This window comes from Littorina saxatilis, unplaced genomic scaffold (assembly GCF_037325665.1).
Source record: "Littorina saxatilis isolate snail1 unplaced genomic scaffold, US_GU_Lsax_2.0 scaffold_496, whole genome shotgun sequence".
NCBI classification, from domain to species: Eukaryota; Metazoa; Mollusca; class Gastropoda; order Littorinimorpha; family Littorinidae; genus Littorina; species Littorina saxatilis.
Window position 1 is genome coordinate 72441 of NW_027126051.1, and position 9360 is coordinate 81800.

Sequence of the window (9360 nt, forward strand, 5' to 3'; positions counted from 1 at the left end):
TACTGCAGGAATGATAAACCTGCTAAGATTGCATGCTATGTTATATGAAGTCTTATATCGCGCGCGTATCTCCAGACTCGGACTCAAGGCGCAGGGATCTATTTATGCTGCCAGTTGATGACACTCACTTTGGCCAATGTTACTGCAGGAATGATAAACCTGCTGAGATTGCTGCCAGTTGATGACACTCACTTTTCTGTTCCAGTCTGTTTTACAGCCGTCCATTTTCTTTCCTATAAAGCAAAGTCAACAGCAATGGTTCACTTGTACAACATTCAGACTTACCAAGTTACCAAGCGGTTCTGTTACCAAGCGGTTCTGTTTACCAAGCGGTTCTGTTACCAAGCGGTTCTGTATGTGACACCATTCCTCTGGTTGTTGTTTGTTTTGTGCTAGCCTGACGAAGGCGAGTCATGTATGATTGTTTTGTGCTGACCTGACAAAGGCGAGTCATGTATGATTGTTTTGTGCTGACCTGACGAAGGCGAGTCATGTATGATTGTTTGTTTTGTGCTGACCTGACGAAGGCGAGTCATGTATGATTATTTTGTGCTGACCTGACGAAGGCGAGTCATGTATGTTTGTTTTGTGCTGACCTGACGAAGGCGAGTCATGTATGTTTGTTTTGTGCTGACCTGACGAAGGCGAGTCATGTATGTTTGTTTTGTGCTGACCTGACGAAGGCGAGTCATGTATGATTGTTTGTTTTGTGCTGACCTGACGAAGGCGAGTCATGTATGATTGTTTTGTGCTGACCTGACGAAGGCGAGTCATGTATGTTTATTTTGTGCTGACCTGATGAAGGCGAGTCATGTATGATTGTTTATTTTGTGCTGACCTGACGAAGGCGAGTCATGTATGTTTGTTTTGTGCTGACCTGACGAAGGCGAGTCATGTATGATTGTTTGTTTTGTGCTGACCTGACGAAGGCAAGTCATGTATGATTGTTTTGTGCTGACCTGACGAAGGCGAGTCATGTATGTTTGTTTTGTGCTGACCTGACGAAGGCGAGTCATGTATGATTGTTTGTTTTGTGCTGACCTGACGAAGGCAAGTCATGTATGATTGTTTTGTGCTGACCTGACGAAGGCGAGTCATGTATAATTGTTTGTTTTGTGCTGACCTGACGAAGGCGAGTCATGTATAATTGTTTGTTTTGTGCTGACCTGACGAAGGCGAGTCATGTATGTTTGTTTTGTGCTGACCTGACGAAGGCGAGTCATGTATGTTTGTTTTGTGCTGACCTGACGAAGGCGAGTCATGTATGATTGTTTGTTTTGTGCTGACCTGACGAAGGCGAGTCATGTATGTTTGTTTTGTGCTGACCTGACGAAGGCGAGTCATGTATGTTTGTTTTGTGCTGACCTGACGAAGGCGAGTCATGTATGATTGTTTGTTTTGTGCTGACCTGACGAAGGCGAGTCATGTATGATTGTTTTGTGCTGACCTGACGAAGGCGAGTCATGTATGTTTATTTTGTGCTGACCTGACGAAGGCGAGTCATGTATGATTGTTTATTTTGTGCTGACCTGACGAAGGCGAGTCATGTATGTTTGTTTTGTGCTGACCTGACGAAGGCGAGTCATGTATGATTGTTTTGTGCTGACCTGACGAAGGCGAGTCATGTATGATTGTTTGTTTTGTGCTGACCTGACGAAGGCAAGTCATGTATGATTGTTTTGTGCTGACCTGACGAAGGCGAGTCATGTATAATTGTTTGTTTTGTGCTGACCTGACGAAGGCGAGTCATGTATAATTGTTTGTTTTGTGCTGACCTGACGAAGGCGAGTCATGTATGTTTGTTTTGTGCTGACCTGACGAAGGCGAGTCATGTATGTTTGTTTTGTGCTGACCTGACGAAGGCGAGTCATGTATGATTGTTTGTTTTGTGCTGACCTGACGAAGGCGAGTCATGTATGTTTGTTTTGTGCTGACCTGACGAAGGCGAGTCATGTATGTTTGTTTTGTGCTGACCTGACGAAGGCGAGTCATGTATGTTTGTTTTGTGCTGACCTGACGAAGGCGAGTCATGTATGATTGTTTGTTTTGTGCTGACCTGACGAAGGCGAGTCATGTATGTTTGTTTTGTGCTGACCTGACGAAGGCGAGTCATGTATGATTGTTTTGTGCTGACCTGACGAAGGCGAGTCATGTATGATTGTTTTGTGCTAACCTGACGAAGGCGAGTCATGTATGATTGTTTTGTGCTGACCTGACGAAGGCGAGTCATGTATGATTGTTTTGTGCTGACCTGACGAAGGCGAGTCATGTATGATTGATTGTTTTGTGCTGACCTGACAAAGGCGAGTCATGTATGATTGTTTTGTGCTGACCTGACGAAGGCGAGTCATGTATGATTGTTTGTTTTGTGCTGACCTGACGAAGGCGAGTCATGTATAATTGTTTGTTTTGTGCTGACCTGACGAAGGCGAGTCATGTATGATTTTGCTCCTGTTTTATTGATTTGTTCTTTATTTTTCAACCAGCATGCATATGCTGTTCACTGATTGTGAAGTAGATAAATGATGAACAGATGATTGTGAAGTAGATAAATGGTGAACGGATGATTGTGAAGTAGATATAATGATGAACGGATGATTGTGAAGTAGATATAATGATGAACGGATGATTGTGAAGTAGATATAATGATGAACGGATGATTGTGAAGTAGATAAATGATGAACGAATGATGTGAGTGGTTTGAAAAAAACAAAGCAGAGATATTGTGAGTCAGGGGAGCATATTTCTTCAGCATAATTAAATTGCTATGTATAATTTGTGTACTTTGTTTTATCTTGAAGGAAGTGTAAAGATGTGTTGATGATATGCCTTGCTACATTGAGTTTTGATATTGTACAGACAGAAGTGTTTGATAATATATAAACACATACGTGATGCTATTTCCTTTTTGTGTTTTTGTATTAGGGTATGTCCGTTTTATTAGTGAATGTATATTATAAGTGTGCGTGTTGGTAAATGTGTGTAAGTGTGTAAGCATGCATGTATTAGTGTGTTTCATAGTGGACTCCACAATGTAAACCTTCCCCTTTTTTGACAAACTATATACAGTACAACATGCAACACACACAATCATACAATCAGCCATACACACACTCGTTCATACAGCCAAACAAACAGCCATACACACACTCGTTCATACAGCCAAACAAACAGCCATACACACACTCGTTCATACAGGCATACACACACTCGTTCATACAGCCAAACAAACAGCCATACACACACTCGTTCATACAGCCAAACAAACAGCCATACACACACTCGTTCATACAGGCATACACACACTCGTTCATACAGCCAAACAAACAGCCATACACACACTCGTTCATACAGCCAAACAAACAGCCATACACACACTCGTTCATACAGCCAAACAGCCATACACACACTCGTTCATACAGCCAATCAGCCATACACACACTCGTTCATACAGCCAAACACACACTCGTTCATACAGCCAAACACACTCGTTCATACAGCCAAACAAACATCCATACACACACTCGTTCATACAGCCAGTCAGGCATACACACACTCGTTCATACAGCCAAACAATCAGCCATACACACACTCGTTCATACAGCCATACACACACTCGTTCATACAGCCAAACACACTCGGTCACACAGCCAAACAATCAGCCATACACACACTCGTTCATACAGCCAAACAATCAGCCATACACACACTCGTTCATACAGCCAAACAGTCATACATACACTCGTTCATACAGCCAAACAATCAGCCATACACACGTACACACTCGTTCATAGCCAAACAATCAGCCATACACACACTCGTTCATACAGCCAAAAAGTCATACACACACTCGTTCATACAGCCAAACAGTCATACACACACTCGTTTATACAGCCAAACAATCAGCCATACACACACTCGTTCATACAGCCACAATCAGTCATACACACACTCATTTATACAGCCAAACAGTCATACACACACTCGTTCACACAGCCATACTCACACTCGTTCATACAGCCAAACAATCAGCCATACACACACTCGTTCATACAGCCGAACAAACAGCCATATACACACTCGTTCATACAGCCAAACAATCAGCCATACACACACTCGTTCATACAGCCGAACAAACAGCCATACACACACTCGTTCATACAGCCAAACAATCAGCCATACACACACTCGTTCATACAGCCGAACAAACAGCCATACACACTCGTTCATACAGCCAAACAATCAGCCATACACACACTCGTTCATACAGCCGAACAAACAGCCATACGTACACTCGTTCATACAGCCAAACAGTCAACCATACACACACTCGTTCATACAGCCAAACACACACTCGTTCATACAGTCAAACACACTCGTTCATACAGCCAAACAAACATCCATACACACACTCGTTCATACAGCCAAACAGTCAGCCAAACACACTCGTTCATACAGCCAAACAATCAGCCATACACACACTCGTTCATACAGCCATACACACACTCGTTCATACAGCCAAACACACACTCGGTCACACAGCCAAACAATCAGCCATACACACACTCGTTCATACAGCCAAACAATCAGCCATACACACACTCGTTCATACAGCCAAACAGTCATACACACACTCGTTCATACAGCCAAACAATCAGCCATACACACACTCGTTCATACAGCCAAACAATCAGCCATACACACACTCGTTCATACAGCCAAACAGTCATACACACACTCGTTCATACAGCCAAACAGCCATACACACACTCGTTCATACAGCCAAACAATCAGCCATACACACACTCGTTCATACAGCCAATCAGTCATACACACACTCATTCATACAGCCAAACAGTCATACACACACTCGTTCATACAGCCGAACAAACAGCCATACACACACTCGTTCATACAGCCAAACAATCAGCCATACACACACTCGTTCATACAGCCGAACAAACAGCCATACACACTCGTTCATACAGCCAAACAATCAGCCATACACACACTCGTTCATACAGCCGAACAAACAGCCATACATACACTCGTTCATACAGCCAAACAGTCAACCATACACACACTCGTTCATACAGCCAAACACACACTCGTTCATACAGTCAAACACACTCGTTCATACAGCCAAACAAACATCCATACACACACTCGTTCATACAGCCAAACAGTCAGCCAAACACACACTCGTTCATACAGCCAAACAATCAACCATACACACACTCGTTCATACAGCCATACACACACTCGTTCATACAGCCAAACACACACTCGGTCACACAGCCAAACAATCAGCCATACACACACTCGTTCATACAGCCAAACAATCAGCCATACACACACTCGTTCATACAGCCAAACAGTCATACACACACTCGTTCATACAGCCAAACAATCAGCCATACACACACTCGTTCATACAGCCAAACAATCAGCCATACACACACTCGTTCATACAGCCAAACAGTCATACACACACTCGTTCAAACAGCCATACACACACTCGTTCATACAGCCAAACAATCAGCCATACACACACTCGTTCATACAGCCAATCAGTCATACACACACTCATTCATACAGCCAAACAGTCATACACACACTCGTTCATACAGCCATACTCACACTCGTTTATACAGCCAAACAATCAGCCATACACACACTCGTTCATACAGCCGAACAAACAGCCATACACACTCGTTCATACAGCCAAACAATCAGTCATACACACACTCGTTCATACAGCCAAACAATCAGCCATACACACACTCGTTCATACAGCCAAACAATCAACCATGCACACACTCGTTCATACAGCCAAACAATCAGTCATACACACACTCGTTCATACAGCCAAACAATCAGCCATACACACACTCGTTCATACAGCCAAATAATCAACCATACACACACTCGTTCATACAGCCAAACAATCAGTCATACACACACTCGTTCATACAGCCAAACAATCAACCATACACACACTCGTTCATACAGCCAAACAATCAGCCATACACACACTCGTTCATACAGCCAAACAATCAACCATACACACACTCGTTCATACAGCCATACACACACTCGTTCATACAGCCAAACAATCAGTCATACACACACTCGTTCATACAGCCAAACAATCAGCCATACACACACTCGTTCATACAGCCATACACACACTCGTTCATACAGCCATACACACACTCGTTCATACAGCCAAACAATCAACCATACACACACTCGTTCATACAGCCATACACACACTCGTTCATACAGCCAAACAATCAACCATACACACACTCGTTCATACAGCCATACACACACTCGTTCATACAGCCAAACAATCAACCATACACACACTCGTTCATACAGCCAAACAATCAGTCATACACACACTCGTTCATACAGCCAAACAATCAGTCATACACACACTCGTTCATACAGCCAAACAGTCATACACACACTCGTTCATACAGCCAAACAGTCATACACACACTCGTTCATACAGCCAAACAATCAGCCATACACACACTCGTTCATACAGCCAATCAGTCATATACACACTCATTCATACAGCCAAACAGTCATACACACACTCGTTCATACAGCCATACTCACACTCGTTCATACAGCCAAACAATCAGCCATACACACACTCGTTCATACAGCCAAACACACACTCGTTCATACAGCCAAACAATCAGCCATACACACACTTGTTCATACAGCCAAACAGCCATACACACACGTTCATACAGCCGAACAAACAGCCATACACACACTCGTTCATACAGCCAAACAGTCAACCATACTCACTCGTTCATACAGCCAAACAATCAGTCATACACACACTCGTTCATACAGCCAAACAATCAGTCATACACACACTCGTTCATACAGCCAAACAATCAACCATACACACACTCGTTCATACAGCCAAACAATCAGCCATACACACACTCCTTCATACAGCCAAACAATCAACCATACACACACTCGTTCATACAGCCAAACAATCAGCCATACACACACTCGTTCATACAGCCAAACACACACTCGTTCATACAGCCAAACAGCCATACACACACTCCTTCATACAGCCAAACAATCAGCCATACAGCCAAACAGTCATACACACACTCGTTCATACAGCCAATCAGCCATACACACACTCGTTCATACAGCCAAACAGTCATACACACACTCGTTCATACAGCCAAACAATCAGCCATACACACACTCGTTCATACAGCCAAACAATCAGTCCTACACACACTCGTTCATACAGCCAAACAAACAGCCATACACACACTCGTTCATACAGCCAAACAAACAGCCATACACACACTCGTTCATACAGTCAAACAATCAGCCATACACACACTCGTTCATACAGCCAAACAATCAGTCATACACACACTCGTTCATACAGCCAAACAAACAGCCATACATAGTCGTAACTTTCACGTTTGACGAAAGAGTCTTTAACAATTGATAATACAAATCAGAAATGATTTATTCTGAACAGTGAACGAAAAAAATCAAAATGACAGAGAGAAAAGAACACCAAGCTGAGTACACAAAGCTGAGTACACCAAGCTGAGTACACCAAGCTGAGTACACAAAGCTGAGTACACAAAGCCATACATAACGTGCATGAGGCAAAGTTACAATCCCAACATATTTTTTTAACAATGAATCTGATTATAATCACTACAGATAATGACGTATATAAGGAATCAGAAATAATAGTCAGGCACCAAAGAGAGTATTACCAACAGATCATCCTCAAATGCACGATAACCTTGAAAGAAATGATTGAAACAGACGTTCAACATCAGAAATCACTCCAATTTTGACATTTCTTAACAATCTTCTCCTCCATCTCATTCCATCATAGAATTTTTTGTAAAAGAGTTATATGTGATTTTAATCAAAAACAGCTGAAAAAAGGTCTGCAAAACTTGCACACATGCTGAAAGGCAGTAAATGTTTGTGCTGAAAAAAGAACAGTTATGAAAAAGGGAATGTATATACTTCCTTGACACACACAACCTCTATTACCTTCAGGAAAAGAACACCCACATATAAACAGTTCTGAAAACATTAAAGATTTTCACTAATTTTGACATAAATCAACAAATGAGTCTTTATAAAGATCTTAAACAGTATAGACTCTGCATCCCCCGGTCACCTAGCTCCGCCTCTCACCAGTCCCCATCTTTGCCGTGAATGACACGGATCAGTGACTCAGGAATGTGGGCAACGTCAAGGCCAGCCAGCGCGTCTACAACACCGATGTAGATGTCCATGTGGCCGGAGTTGTTGCTGTCGTCTTCTGACATCCGCTTGGCTACGGCCAGAACTTCCAGTTGCAGCAGAAACTGTACAATACACAAAAAGACAGTGTAACAATATGAAAGAGACAACAAAGAGACAACAAAGAGACAAAAAAAGTGAAAAATATGGAAGGTATCTTTGTGAGAAATAAGAGGGGTAAAAACCGCAGAGAAAAAAACCACTGTCTTAAAAAGGAAAAATTCTTAAAATGGAAGGGGGGAGGGGGGGGGGTCCTAAAAAGTGGGTCCCACTGTCAGAGTGTGTAGCGGACAGACAAGAGCGGCCTACCTCTCTGCGTGCCAACAGGACGTCAGCCACCATCATCAACATGTCCCTCAGCATTCTGCGCTGAAGTTCTCTGGACTCTCCTATGATGAAGTCATTCCCTGTCAAGGCCTGGTCAAGATCCCTGAGAGCCGCCCTCACCAGCACCCTCTCTGCCTCCCCCATCATCCGAGTGTGACTGCCGACCACAGGGACGTCTAGCGTGATGGTTTTGTTCGCCTGATCGTCTGCTGACGATCCCTGTTGGAATAAAATGTGGGTGTGAGATATTTGCTGGGACATCTGTTGGAATAAAATGTGGGTGTGAGATATTTGCTGGGACATCTGTTGGAATAAAATGTGGGTGTGAGATATTTGCTGGGACATCTGTTGGAATAAAATGTGGGTGTGAGATATTTGCTGGGACATCTGTTGGAATAAAATGTGGGTGTGAGATATTTGCTGGGACATCTGTTGGAATAAAATGTGGGTGTGAGATATTTGCTGGGACATCTGTTGACAGGAGCAGGTGTGAGTTCATATGCTTTCAATGCCAACGACGAAGAAGAAGAAGAAGAATATGCTTTCAATAACCTAGAAACGTGTTAGAGACTGTGAGAGGGGTTGGTTGGGGGTAGGGGGAAGGATGAGAACCTGAAGGTCTGACTGACTTTGATGCTATCTTCAATGTGACAAACTAGTCAGCAGAGAAGCAAACACACACACAAGTGTAAGCAATAACGT